This window comes from Oenanthe melanoleuca, chromosome 2 (assembly GCF_029582105.1).
Source record: "Oenanthe melanoleuca isolate GR-GAL-2019-014 chromosome 2, OMel1.0, whole genome shotgun sequence".
NCBI lineage: Eukaryota > Metazoa > Chordata > Aves > Passeriformes > Muscicapidae > Oenanthe > Oenanthe melanoleuca.
The window spans coordinates 132514663-132529548 of record NC_079335.1 but is presented as its reverse complement, the minus strand read 5'-3'; the positions used below and the strand labels follow the sequence as shown (position 1 = coordinate 132529548).

Sequence of the window (14886 nt, the reverse complement as noted above, 5' to 3'; positions counted from 1 at the left end):
ATCTTGTGCTAAACCAGGTTATGCTTAGGTACATGACCAACTTTTTGGCGCAATATTTCTCCATTTTTCTTTCAGTTATTGCTGCACTGAGAGAACTCCAGTCTTACCTAACCTCAAGAGATCTGAAGAAGCACACAGAGACAAGGAAAATGGGTACAGGCTGCATGACAGGTGGTGGCAATGCTTGTTGCAAGGACAGGGTCACACACCAGTGGTGCTGAGCTATGGGGAAGACACAGCTTACGTAATAATTCTCTTCCTCATAGATCTGTTCCTTTGCAGGGGCAGAAGCAGTTTAAAAGGGTGTCTGCCATGGAATGCTACCAGAGACAAGAACTAGAAACATCATTTTATTGAGAGGCTCAAGCCTGCCAAGGATTGAGAACTGGCACTGAACACATAAAACCAGGGTTCAAACTAGGGCCAAAGTTTAAACATGTAAGTAGTCCTATCAGTTCTCTGGGTTTGTGTGCACCTGTATTGGATTTTGTGACAAGGTTTGGGGGAAAGGGGGAATGGCTGCAGAGGTGACTTCTGTGAGAAGGAAGCTCTCCCCATGTCAGAGAGGGACAGGAGTTCAAGCTGGCTCCAAGATGGACTTGGTGCTGGCCAAAGCTGAGACCACTGGCGGTGCTGGTGGCACCTGTGTGACAACTCACTTAGGAAAGGGTAAAAAATGCTGCACAGAAGCTGTAAAGAGCAGTGGGAAAATATAAGAGATATAACCCTGCAGACTCCAAGGTCAGTACAGAAGGAGGGAGAGATGTTCCAGATGCTGGAGCACAGATTACCCTGCAGGCCATGCTGAAGCCCACGGTGAAGAAGGTTGTTCCCCAGCAGCCCATGAAGGACCAAGCCAGGGCAGATATCCACACTGCAGCCTGTGGAGGACCCCCTGCCACAGCAGGTGGACATGTCCTGAATGGAGATGAGGCCCACAGTGTGCCACACTGGAACAGGCTCTTGCTGGGAACTGCAGCTTGGGGAGAGGAGCCCACGTAGCACAGGTGTTCTGGTAGGACCTGCAACCCCATGAAGAACCCACACAGCAGGTGAGAGCTGTTCCTCTAAGACTCTACCTTGTGGGAAGGATCCAGGCTGGGACAACTGCTGAAGGACTGCAGTCTGGGGGAAGGTACCAAGCTGAAAAAGTTAACGAAGAACTGTCTCCCTTGGAAGGGTCCCCACGCTGGAGCAGTGTGAGGAAGAAGGAGCAGCACAGACAAAGCATTACAAACTGATTGCAAACCTCACTCCCCATCCCCCTGTGCCACTTGAGTGGGAAGAAGTAGAAGAGTTGGGAGTGAAGCTGAACCTGGGAAGAAGGGAAGGGTGGGGTGAAGATCATTTTTGTTTTCTTCTTATTTTGCATTATCCTAACATCTTACTAACTGCCAATATATTAATTTAATTTCCCTATGTTGAGCATGTTTTGCTCAATGGCAGTTGGCAAGTGATCTCCCTGTCCATACCTCAATCCATGAGCTTTCCATCATTATTTCTCTCCCTATCCTGCTGAGGAGGGGAAGTGATAGAGCACCTTGGGAAGAACCTGGTAGCCAGCCAAAGGCAACCAAGCACCTTACAGGATGAGAACCAGGCTGATGCAAGAAAGCAACCAACTGAGGACAGGAACAACTTTAATGTCTACAAAGACTGGTAAGAAAATAAAACCAGCATTTCCTGTTCTTCAGTCTTAATGCTTTTCCTTTAATAGAACATCTTGAGTCATGTAACTATTCCATGGATAAATTATAAAGGCCACTGAATCCTAAAGTCAGTATCTGTTGTTTGAGTTTTGTCATGTAACTAAACAAGGCACAGGCAACCAAGAACTGAATTTTCAACTTCCACATCTCTATCGGATCCCAGAAATCAAAGACTTAAGGATTTAGGAACTGGATCTCTTAAAGACATTTTAATAGCATGTGGTTGACAGCATTGAGGGAACTGTAGCCCATCCATGGAAATTGCACAGCTCTGCCCAAGGAACAGGGAACAGAGATCACACAGGACTGAGTGAGTGGAGAGTTAAAGTCATGTTATCTGCTTCCTTTCCAGCTGACAAAGCCACACCGGATGGCTCTCTCACTCTATCACGCCTCTCATGCTGAGCCTTGTACACAGCATTCTGTTTCTGCAGACTCAGCTGGGTGCTGCCTGGCACACGATTACTGAATCTTAATTCATTTATTTGGATCAACAGCTGTGTAGCTTCCTACACACCTGGCACTTGGAGAATCAATTTTCATAGAAAGGCTAGATAAAATGGCACTTATTTGATCAGGCAGAGTGAAGATACGACGAATGGAGCAGCAGTTCATACTGAGAAGTATCTCATCAGTGTTTAAATAATACCGAATAATTTTATGTTTTCCTGTTTTCTGATTTAGGAGATCAAAATATCTTCTAAGGAAATCTTATCAGTTCAGTTATTTGTATGTTTTTGGTAGACTTTTTTTAAGCACCAACTATATCAACTTTCAGGAAAAAAACTTCATAAAAGTTCTTTTGACAAACTGAAATCCTCCTTTACTATATTTTTACAGAATAGAAATATAAAAATGGCAAAAAAATTACTTGAGTTGTGACCACGTGCAACTTCTTATCATGAGGAGTAGTAAGAACTGTCTAAAAAGGAAAAAAAAAAATCAAACTTAAGGACCCTCCTCAGTAATTAACAATTAATAATTAAGCAATTATTTTCCCTTGAATTTTTATTGATTTGGTTTAGGAAGACAAAATTATTATCATAATCAGCAAATATGCTGGAAATGTTTTAATGTTAAAACACACTGAATGATCTCTTACATTGGTATAAGAACTCTACATATTCACCAAAGACCTTGCCAAGAGCTAGAAAAACTTAAGGTAGTAATATGAGTTGCCATAACATGGAATTGCAAAAGACTGTCCATGCACTCTTCTCCTCTGTGACTTCTCTCAACTTGTATCCATTTCTTTTATTTGATTGCCACAACCGAAATAAAGAGATTAAAAAACTTGCAGATGTGGAAAATATCCTGTTGGATGTTGCTGCATTTTGGATCAGCAAATTCTTCTGAGTTTTATAAACAGCCTTGAACTTATTAAAACCAGAAATTCAAGGTGTAATGTGTAGGTGTATGAGCTATTCCTAACGAAACAAAGGAAATGATTTACCAAAGTGACCAGAAGAATACTGAGTTTCACACCCAGTCCTACTCAACTGTAACTTTTCCGTCAGGTTTTTCTCTATTTTGTACTAATTCTAGGAACTCTTAAAATCGCCACCAACTACAATAAACCAAAAAGGAAAAGCCCAAACCAAACAGAACAGTACTTGAACAAAGTATCCCAGACTATACATAAAACTTTAAGCAGAGAAAAAAAAAACAGAATTGAAATAAAATGAGGAAATTGCGGTTGTCACATATAAACAAGCTGAGAAGGGCCCTGTGAGAAGCCATATATGTGAAATGTAATATATTTTTAAAGTGCTTTATCTTTAAAGTGATTGATTTTCAAACTGATGCCTTGTGGACCACAAGGTAATACAGTTTTGAAGTAGCACAGTTAAAAGTACTCCTTGTTTTTTATTTCTCCCATTTTCACATTCTCAAATCTTCACTAAGCTCTCATAAAAACCTTTTTTTTTTAAATTTATTTTATATAATACTCCTACCTTTCTCATGCTGTATATCTAAGAGATTGGGACATTTTCTCTTCAACTTCCCATTCTAACCACCAATGAGTCTCACTTTTAGTGTATGTGTATTAAGCCCTCAGAGGTTTATGTAATCCATAAATACTGACTCATTAATTCACCCTACCATTTACCAGAAGTCCTGCAGAACCACCGGATCTCTTAATTTTTTTCTCTTCCCAATTTAGATATGACATTGAATTGTTGGATAGAACCTTTAACACTTGGCAGGAAGCTAACAAAGTAAAACAGTGGTATGAATTTCACACTGCTTCAAAAAAATAAATCATCCTGCTTAGAAAAAAAAAAAACCCACCTTATTCAAAAATATAATGAAATCTGAAAAAGTGACCATACAGTGTACATAAAAAAAACCCCAGATATGGTACTATACCAAGCAGAGTTTGAAATGTTAGTATTTTAGTATCTGATAGCTCTTCTCAAAGCTAGTCCCTGTTCACAGGAAGAGTGATCTAAGTCACATGGTAAAACGGCTCCTGCACTGCAGAATTTAGAAAACAACCTCAAAGCCCTTGTGAAACACTGAACAGGAAACACCAACACCATTATCATCTCTGCAACTCAGTCTCAGTAGAGTTGATGCAGTTTAACCAACCAAAGTGCTACAAAAAAGGAACAGCATGATGTCAGAAGATAAAGACTTACAGAGGGTTCATGGTATGAGCAGTATCAGGAACCAGCCCACTTAGTGATCTGGTGAACAGTTACAGACACATTCATTACATTCACAGTATTGCTGCTATTCTTAAACCGCTACAGACGTAAATAGCAGAGATAAAAATACATGAAGCATATTTTGGCAAGTCACACAGAAACATCAAAAGCACACCTTGAGGTGCTAGTCTCTGCACTATAGTGTGTGTCAGAGTACCAGGACCACCAAAAAGAACTGTATGGCTACCCAGATGGCTACTAACAGCACTGCAACTTCCTGCTGTTGCTTAACACTTGAATGCCTTCTGGAGTGGAATGAAGAAACCTTTGGTATTTTAGAGAAACACAGCAGTAGCCTGATGAACAAATCACTCTGATAAATCAGAGATTCACCCTTGTGTACTACAGACTACTCAAAGTAGATCATGCCATAGCAAAGACAGAAAAAGGAAGAAAACTAGGGAAGCATGATGAAAGTGACAGAGTACCACCATAAAGTGAAAAGCTGGAAAGAGGGTAACTGCCACAGAAAACAGATGTGAAACTAGTGTGACTAAAAAAAATGCATCATAACCCAGGGGAAAGTTACTGAGGCACCATTTCACCCTGACTTACAACACAAAATCAATGGGATAGTAAATGAAAGTCTAAATAACTGTTCCAGGGAAACAGGCATTGTGTAACTGTGAAGCTCATCATCAAAACTGGTGAGTAAGCAAGCCGAGGAGCTGGTTTTCTCTACATGCAGTTGTAGCTAGATGTGCTAGTACTGCAGAGAACTTCAGGCAAGGATGATGAACCTCATGTTTTAACATCTAAATAAAGCTTTGACCAATTTGGAGAGTAAAGCTTTCATGATAGACATGAAATGTTACACTATGCCTTACAGCACAAGATTTTTTGCCTCCTTCTGAAGTAAATGATGCTTTCCACTGCTGGGGATAACCTTCTGGTCAGATTGACTGTAGGTCTGAAATAGATCTAACAAGGTTCCCTACAGTGGTTTTACAGTTAGATGTCAAGGAAAACGTCATACTACACAAGTCTCTTATATACCTAAGTGAGACAGGATGGAAGCTCCTTACACATCTATTTCACCACATCTAGAAAAAGTCCTTAACAAGACATTTAAGCCCACTTTTTACAAAGTAAAGTATATGAGAACATCTGTCTGCAGATTTCAGTCCAGAAGAACATAATCCAATTGGTTAATAATTCTAGTAGACACTAAGAACAGAAATTGAAGTTTTGGAGTGATACAACAGAAATGGTAGCTGACCCCAAGGTTTCAAAATCATAATTACATTTGGCAATTAGCATGTTGACTTTCCTCTTTCTTACCTACATGATATGGCTCTGTAACTCTCTTCTGCTTTAACACCAGCTCATATTTTGAAAAGAATGGATCAAAAGCAATTAGACTACTTCCAGCACCATACTTACCTAACATTGACAAGCACTGTATTTTCCAATAAAAAGCTTGCACACACTGATAACTGAAAGCAGTTTTTTTACTAATACTCACTATTCTTCTGGGAACTTTGGTGTGCCAATAACTGTAGGCTTATCTGCAGCTGAAATTACACTGCATATTTATCTCAGGGATAGTGTGACATTCTGTATCTTCATTCATGAGGGAATAAAAGTGACATACTAAAACACTAGTAGCTTCAGTATCTGAAAAGTAACTGCAAAGTATCCTTATTAGTTAAAAAATTAGTGACATTTGGCTTTGGATTAAAATTAAAGTGGCAGATAAATACAATCAAGAGAGAATTCTATTCTAATGTTAACATGGGGTACAAGAGGTCATATTCTACTAATTCCAGAATCACCCACCCAGAGGTAAACACCAAAGCATCCCAAACTCACAGATCCTACTCATGTTTACCATAATTTCTAACTGTGCCATTTATTAATTAAACCTGTTGCAAGCTTGCTCCCTTTTTTGCTATTTTGGAAATACACAGTTATGTCACATGTTTTACAGGAACAAGCCTGCAGTGAGGACTGATTTTGGAAAAAGTCTTTATTAGTCCAGAAGTCCTGGATTTCATAGACCTGAAAACGACACTGTTTCACTTAAATGATGACAGTGGTTGTATTTTACACTTATTTTGCCAAGATGATGGTAATAATTTAAACACTATAGGAACTCCTAGTCACAAGTACCCCACCATCTTTTTCAGTGATATTTGAGTACTTCATTTTCAGAGAGTAACAGGGAGGGTGAGGAGCGTGGGGAGAGACAGACAGACATTTCACATGTTTGTGAAGCACCACAGGACACTGAGTGTGAGGCCATCCTCCAGATGGTGCTGCTTCAGCATCCATCATCTCTGTGCTGGATCCACCACCATCCCAGCCTTTCCCTCTCCCCCATGCACTGCCCCAAACACATACTGTTTTCTTTAATACCCCTGCTGAGCGTGGTGTCTGGGAGAAGCAGCTGTGGGTCCTGTTCTTAGGGTAAGGCAGGATGGCAAGATTACTGAATGGTCACTGAGGCTCATTTAAGTGAAGCTGAAAGGAACAAGGGACTACCTAGAAGCTTAGTCACAGTATGTCAGGAAGAAATTACTCAAGGCCAGAGGAGGGGGTTAGCAAAGGGCTCCAGTTCTAAAAGGACAGGAAGAACATTTAACTTATGACTACAGTAAAGGTGTATAGGCTGGGTGTGAGACTCCTCACTAAGATCCTCTCCACAATAACCCTGAGACACAGACACAGATCCTGGGCTCCAGAAAATGTATTCCAAATATACTGAAGTAGCTGGGGAACTGTGACTTAAAAGCACCTCATGAAAGGTGGGGGGAAAAAACCAACCCACTGTATATCACATATGCAAGGAGGAGAAAGTTTGGGAGCAATTTCTGTCTACCAGAATTGCACTTTGTACCTTCCTATCAGCTCCCAAAGGGGATTGTTTCTATGGAAATCAAAACAGTTCCACTTCTGTTCATTTTTATACAGTATCCTCACACCAGTCAATGTGCTTCAGTCTGGCTTGTGGGTCCAAGAACATTATAGAAATCCAGCTACAGTTACAGTCATCTTTTTTTTCTTTTGTCACATAATCATTTACTGCAGAATCATCCAGTCTAGGGACTTTCTTGTCATGAGCCATACAGGCAGCACAAACTGAGCGAAATAAAATTGTAGAAGACATATTTCCAGCCTTATGCCTTCACACAGACTGGCAAAAGAAATAATTCATTATTCTATGCCAGATTAATGGCACACAGGAACAGTATTTCCATTCTGCCAACAGATCTTCTCCTGGAAAAGGCAGAAAGCAGAGTGGAATTGTGTCCCCTGAGCTCATGAACCACCAGCTTACCCAGGCTCATCCATTCTGAGTTGATAACATGTCTGCTTTAGCTCTACTTAAGTATAAATAACTGCAGACACACAAGTTATCAGAACCTCAGTTTTAAGTTCCCCCCATTCCCTGCCATGATGGCAGTGCAGAATAGCAAAAGAGTAATGTAACCCTGAGTAGCAGAAATTTATAGTTTCCACATTCCTTCCCATAATCTGTAGCTTGTTGATGTTGGTGCAATGTTTTCCTTCCTGTTTTTTTTTCCTGTTACCCAACACTGCTGTCCAGAACTTAGATGACAATGAGAGACTGTCTTGTACTTTAAACAAATGCCAGCAAAATACAACAATACAATGTTGATGTTTAGCTTTGCAGTCCATGAAGTAGGGTGATCCCACATTAACAGATTGTCTAACAATCAGGAAACAATAGACAAGGAAGCCCACAGATGAGAGAGGAAGGCATACAGGGGTGTAAAATGAGGGGAAAATCCTTCCCCTCCTCAATTCCCTATAGAACCAAGAGATGTTAAAAGTGTGGAATAGTGAAAATAGTAGCATAAACTTAGGAAGAGGAAAAAAGGAAAGAATACAGTACCAAATCTGAGTGCAAGAGCTGCTACACTGGACAGTCAATGGCTCAACTTTTCCAGCACTCACTTCCATCCACAGTGAGCCCCTAGGTAAGCACAAGATATACTACAAAGGTCCATGACACAACTGTCTCCCCATACAAATAACTTATTCCTATGACCTATTGTTGGCAAAAGCTCTAAATCACTATCTTCTTTCTTACAATCACATGTTCTTATCACTGCCAGAAATGCTTAAGGGATGACACACATGGTAGGGGAAAGGAACACTGGAAAAAGGAAAAAACACTAACATAAAATGCTCTAACAGAAAGAGTTAGCAAAAGGATGAATCTGTAAAAAAATTATTGAATCCATCTGTTTGTTTCGTACACAGTTCATATATTAAAATCAAATAAAGCAAGTAATGTTTTAATATTAATTTACAGATACTTCACCAAAGTACTGTGCTCAGTAACATAGTGAGTGTGAGTAGTAGAAAAATTAAATTAAAGTTTTTTTACAAATCTAGTTTTACTACTGACTGAAGTGTCAGGTTCAATTCCAAGACCCATTGTTAACTTTTCACCTAGCAAATTTGCTTCTTTTAGTCTACACAATGCAGTGGTTACATGCAGCTTTAGCAGTGGGCAGATGAAGATCTGTAAGGAAAGGGGAAGCCTGGAGTCACCACAGACAGGATGTTGTATTAGTAGGGTGGTGGTTGATTTGTAATAACCCAGAGAGCCCTGAACTGCACAAACAGTTAAGAGAAGAAAATGCACCAAAAGGAGAAGAACCTTGTGACATTTCCATTCTTCCATTTCTCTAAGGTTTTCCATGAGAAGGAAGCGTCACTGACTCCCTCTCTTTTTTCCCTTAGAAGTGGAGGAGGGATGGAACAATGCTGATCTGGTCACAACTCCACCATGACACAGGGGAGACAAAAGAGGCCAATCGAGCGACAGACATAAAAGGCTTTGCTGAACTTCATGTAAGAACACAGCGCCCACGGGACAGAACTGCAGTTAAATTTATGATTAATTCCTTCCTAGAACTGGCATCCAAAACCACTGGCTCATTTGCATTTGCTCTCTCAAACATTAGGTCTGTCACCTTCCCCTCAGTCATGAGGATATGGTCACCAAAGTACAAAACTAAGCTGCAACCACAAGTGTTTGGGAATGTTATCTGCGTTCATGCTTCTGGCACGTATTTGTGCTTGGTCAAGGCTATTTCAGATACTTATGTCCTCAAAGCAGATACCTGTACAGCAAATATTTCAAATACACAATTTCATCAAAAAACAAAGAGAAAAGTAATGTATTTTTTTCTCTTTTTTTTCTTTTTTTTTCTTTTTTTTTTTTTTTTTCATTTTAATTTGTAATCAGACAGAAAAACCACATCATGTTTCAAAAGTATTTTTTGGGCTGATAATCCTTCTTATTTCTGTACTTCAGTGAAATCCCCATGGCAAGTGAGGGAATGGGGCCTTCCAATACTGTCAGAAAATACCAGAAAAATCTTCAAAAATACATCAAAATCTTGCTCTGATGCAGAAATAAAGTAATAATGTATCTGAGTCTGGGTTACCTGAAGATGCAGTGAGAGTACCAAAATGGATCAACTAAAGCCACCAAGGAGCACACTTTCATTGCTGCCAACATGGAGGTGATGCCAACAGTTTAAATTCTGCTGAGTTTCCTAACTTTCCTGGTGAGTTGCCTTTGAGGCAGACACATCATTTTGCCTAAAACTGGAGGTAGTTTGCAACTTTTATCACCAAAAGCATCCAGTGAGTGCATGTATGATTGATTTTGGTTCCTAGTGATTCTCTCTGTGCTTGATGGAGCAGCAATGCAGCTAATGGCAGATTCATTCCCTACCACCCCCACTCTCCCTGAGAGGTGTAGATACAACGACAAGATTTTCACCAAAGTGTTTACTTTATCAGTTGGATTGTCTGAGGACAACTGAGGACTTTCCGTTGGTAGAGACATCAACCAGGCGGGGTCTGCTCATCACTGATAGCAGACACAGAGAGTTTTACCCTGCAATACTGATGGCACATACCACACTTTTACATCCTTTGGATTGCAAGCAAATACAGAGTGAAAGTAAAAACGGAAATGCACTGAGATGTATCCAGTCCAAAACTTCTATCAGATGTGGTTTTGTTTGTACTTCTAAATGGATCAGCAGAGAAAAATTTGTTTTGTATATACACTGAACATTGTTCTTCTAGGATTCATAATGCATTTACTCCCCAAAATATTCCTAGTATATTTAATGACTGCAGCCCTTGTTTATTTGAACCTAAATTCACAGCATGCTGAATCAATATTCAACAAGAAGAAACAGAGCTGTGTGCAGGCTGAGGTAGCTCCTGGCAGCAAAGAAATACGAAAGCAATTAGCCAGACACATATCTAAAAGGTCACTTGATTGGAAGAAAGTCTTTGAAACTAATAACAGGCCTAAAGTTTTTGAACTATCATTACCAAACTAGTTTGTGAATTCCCACAGTAAAATTTTAAGTCAGATCAATCATCTGTGCTTCCTTTTCACTCAAAACTCAGAAGCAATACAATAAACTGAAACTGAGGGGTGTGAGGAACACAACCTCATACATGCTGCTGTAGATGCTCAAAAGTCTCCAACAGAAACTTGAGAAGAACACAGCACCCAGTTTCTTTCTTTCACAGTACAACATACATCTACACTGGCAGCTCTACTGGTAATACCTAGGGTAGCTATGGATCAATAGGTTGGACAATAAGGAAATGTCCCAAATGCCTGTTTCTTCAAGAGCCATGGATCATTCCTAATCATGGAAATATATATCTGGTAGCATGTCTGTGATATCTGCATCTCACATGGTTGTCCCAAGCTCTTTGTAGACAATGAAGGGAAAGGAAAACAATCTTATAGAGCATGATTCATGGCTGCTACCAAACTGGGCCACCAAAGCAAGGTTTAGCAGTATCTATCTCTCTGTCTAAGAGTCTTAAAAAGAGTAAAGGTGACTCAGAACCTTGGGTGACTCAAATGCTCATGTCTACAGCTGGATGAGGAGAGTCCTGCCTCTAAAGCCCAAAAAGTGCTTTGGAAGGTTTGCACAGATGCACCTTACCATTGTCACTAGAGACCTTCCAAAGGAAGGCTAAAGCTTCCATATTGCTGCAGGCAAATAAGAGGTCTTGTTTTCACTTTCACCCCAGATCAGCACAGTCATGCAAAGTCATCATCAGAACAGGTCAGACTGACTACAACAAAAAGTCAAGACATACTGCAACCACAGACATTAAAAAAAGTCTGTGAGAAAGAAAAACCCATGCAGTTTGCAAAGAGAGCAGGAAAGGATAAGGGCTTTGAAATCTTAATGATATTCAGGAAAATGGAATTCAGATACATTCCTGTACAGCAACCTTTAAAACAGAAGCATGTTTTTAAGAAAACCCATGTTCCCAGATCATCTTATCAATCAATGCTCAGATGTTCATGAATCTGAAAGAGACAGGTCCTCTCTTGAACAAGGCAACCCCTTCCCTCATCTGCAGCAGTAGTCCAGCCTGGTGGTTTTCTCACACATTTTGGAGGGCCAAAGGGATGCAATAGCTGATCCCTCCATCTACAGGTTGCCCAAGTTGTAGCTCTCTCTTCACCACTTAGGGCAGAGCAAGAGAAGGAAAAATTTCTGCCTCTTCTTCCTATTAGTGCTTTAAAACATTTCTTCTAAACGGAAGGGTGAAACAAAGCAAAAGCAAAATCTTAGTGGGTTGGGTAAATCTTTTTACCTGTAAGAAAACTTGGGGCTCTGTATTGAGTTAAATTTGTTACCATATCCAATAGGCCCACCTGCCCATACTGTTGTCTCTTTTGTGCAAATTGTTACCCTGCCAAATGTGTTAGTCTCTAGAAATTACAAAGATCAAGGTTACACCTTGATTTACAAGTACATGAGTTATCTTGTGTGATCTACTAGACACTGCCCAAGTATAGTGACTTTTGATCTGTAAAAAAAAAAAATCAAACTTTGCTGTAATAAATACACTTGATAGCAAAATAAACCAGCACTTCAAAAGCATCATAGCCTGCCTGAAGATACTACACACTGATAACCATAAATTCCAGCATGAACAATTAAAACACAATTTACTCAATAATTACATTGAACCATCAGTCATTTTGCTTCCAAACACCAGAATAGTCTCTAATACCCACAGGAGGTATTTAAAAATGATAGAGAAGACACAGGGAATGATTAAATGTTCCTTTCAGAGACAATACATTTTTCCAGTTATGTATGTTCCCGGATGGACCAGAACTTTCTGAGTATAAAACAAGGACTGCTCAGTTATTTGTAATGCTCCATTGATTCAACCTCCCAAAGACATTTGTATGCCATATTTCAAATCAAATTATCTCCATTTTTAAGCAATGCTTGCACAAAGCATTAAGTACAATTAAATATAATAGTCTACTTAGAAAGCTCACAGGGGGAAATAGAACCAGAAAGGTTCAGCAGAAAGTTACACATTCTGTTTCAGACATCACATTTTAACCAAAATTCATATTCTTTACAAACTTACCAGAAAAAAAATACTGTAAATTTAGTAAAGACAAATTATTAGGAGACTGCACAGGTGGAACAGGTCACTAGCACAGCTCCCAGGAGCACCGGGACTCACTTATTTGTCCCTAATGATGCAGATGGACTACATCAAGCCTGACTGCATTTACATCACTGTAGTGCAGGCATCAGGTTAACTAACAGCAAAATCAACAAATTTCATGTGTGAAATAAGATTGAAGCAGGTTTGGAAGAGATGACAAAACACACATGCCGTGTAATTCATAAAGAGGGACTAGAACCAAAGAGGAAAAATTACTGCCAAAATTCTGCAAACTTAAGTTCTGAGAAGGAGAGACAAACTGGAGCCAAATTATTCACAGCATGAAAGTCATCTCAGGTAGGAAGTGACTCCAAAAGTTAAGCTGCCAGTTTGGTGGAACACTGCTTATTTTGTTTGTAGGCTCTACTCCTACCACAAATTTTTAATGACTTAAGACAGGCTACACCATGTGCTGCCTAAAAGACACTACCAGATCCCTCTTCCCAGTGTGATAATGAATGGATTTAATAACTTCTCTTTTTGGGATTGGAAAACCACCCCAAGCTTGCGGAGATTGCATTTCAGTTACTTCTCCGTGGTATTCAGCTGAGCTATCTATCATGCGGGATGGACACTGAGAGTTTTTCCCTACAGCACGTGGCCAAAGTCACCACCAGCAGAGAGATGTAAATTGTCCCTTAGCAGTCTGTACTGGCTGTTTGGCCACAGCCGCGCCGCTTTCTACATGCTCAGAGTTCGATTAGTGTATTCTCTGTCCGCTCGGTCCGCAGTTTTCTCCCGCCTGCCTTCCCTTCCCTAACGCTGATCCTGACACGGGCACGGCGTCCCACGGGATCCCACCGGCCGCCGGGAAGCTTTGGCACCCCTGCCTTGCAATGACCAGCCCGCTGCTCGCTTCCCCGGGACTGGGCACAGGGAAGGTCTGACCCAGCTCAGCCCCGCCGAGGAGAACAACCATCCCCGGGACCCAGCAGACCGCGCGGTGCCCGCCAGCCTCGGGCCACGCGTGCGGGGAAGGTGCGTGGCCCGAGGGCAGCGCGGGGAGCGGGGCCGTGTCCCCTCTGCGGCTCCCACCCCGCTGCCCAGAGCGGGCTCTGCCCAGAGCGGGCTCTGCCGCACCTCCCGCCCCGGCCGGGCTGCTCGGGGCGGCCAGCGGGACCCGCACACCCCGCCTCGCCGCCGGGAGCCCTCGGGGTCCGGTTAATCCCTCCCTGCCCGCTTTACCTTGGCGGGCGGGCGGCGGCTCCGGAGGCTGCGAGGAGGCTCGGGGCGGCTTTGGGTGCCCGGCTCGGCTCGGCGGAGCGGCCTCAGTTCCCTCAGGCAGCGCCGGGCCCCGCCGCGCTCGCAGCGCCGCCCTCAGCCCCGGGCCGGGCCCCGCTGCCCTGCCCTGCCCGCAGCTCAGCCCAGCTCAGCCCAGCTCAGCTCAGGCCAGCTCAGCTCAGCTCAGCCCAGCTCAGCTCAGCTCAACTCAGCCCCGCTCTCCCCTCCCGCCGCCGCTCCCGGCTGGACAGCGCTGTCAAGCGCTCTCTGGTTTTCAGGCAAAATTGTGTTTCTTTCCCCTCTCTTTAGTGACTCTACATCTTCCATAACGTGCAAGGCAGCCAGCTGATTTCATGGTATTTTTTGGTCACCTCATATCTTTGGCTGCCTTGAAGGGTACTTAGATTTTTTTCACGGTGTAGGGATGATTTTACAGCGCGTTAAATTTGGTAAAAAAGTTGGGGAGGAAAAATATAATCGAGACGTTTCCATCTGAATTTAAAATTCAGTGCCACCTTGGAAGCGTTGATGTCATCAAGTTAAAGAGAGATTTTGAGTACTGTAAGTCGTGTGCAAATAGAACTCTCTCTTAATTTAAAATCCTATTTTCAGTGCCTATAACTTTACCAAAACAATGCTTTTAGCAGGTTTTTCTTCTGTATTTAAAGCACTGACAGTAAATTGTAGTGAAAAAAGGTGAAGATGTCACCAATTGCCTCTTTCTGTTACTTCAGTTT

General features: G+C 41.6%; 1 protein-coding gene across 1 annotated transcript in view; it reads right to left on the bottom strand.

The window, feature by feature from the left end:
* The window catches only part of APBB1IP (amyloid beta precursor protein binding family B member 1 interacting protein), a 59263-nt gene extending 45020 nt beyond the window's left edge, over window positions 1-14243 (bottom strand). Inside the window, exon 1 of the mRNA XM_056483289.1 lies at window positions 14114-14243. The gene's annotated coding sequence lies outside the window, so the exon portion shown is untranslated. The remainder of the gene's footprint in view (window positions 1-14113) is intronic.
* Window positions 14244-14886: the final 643 nt, after the last annotated feature.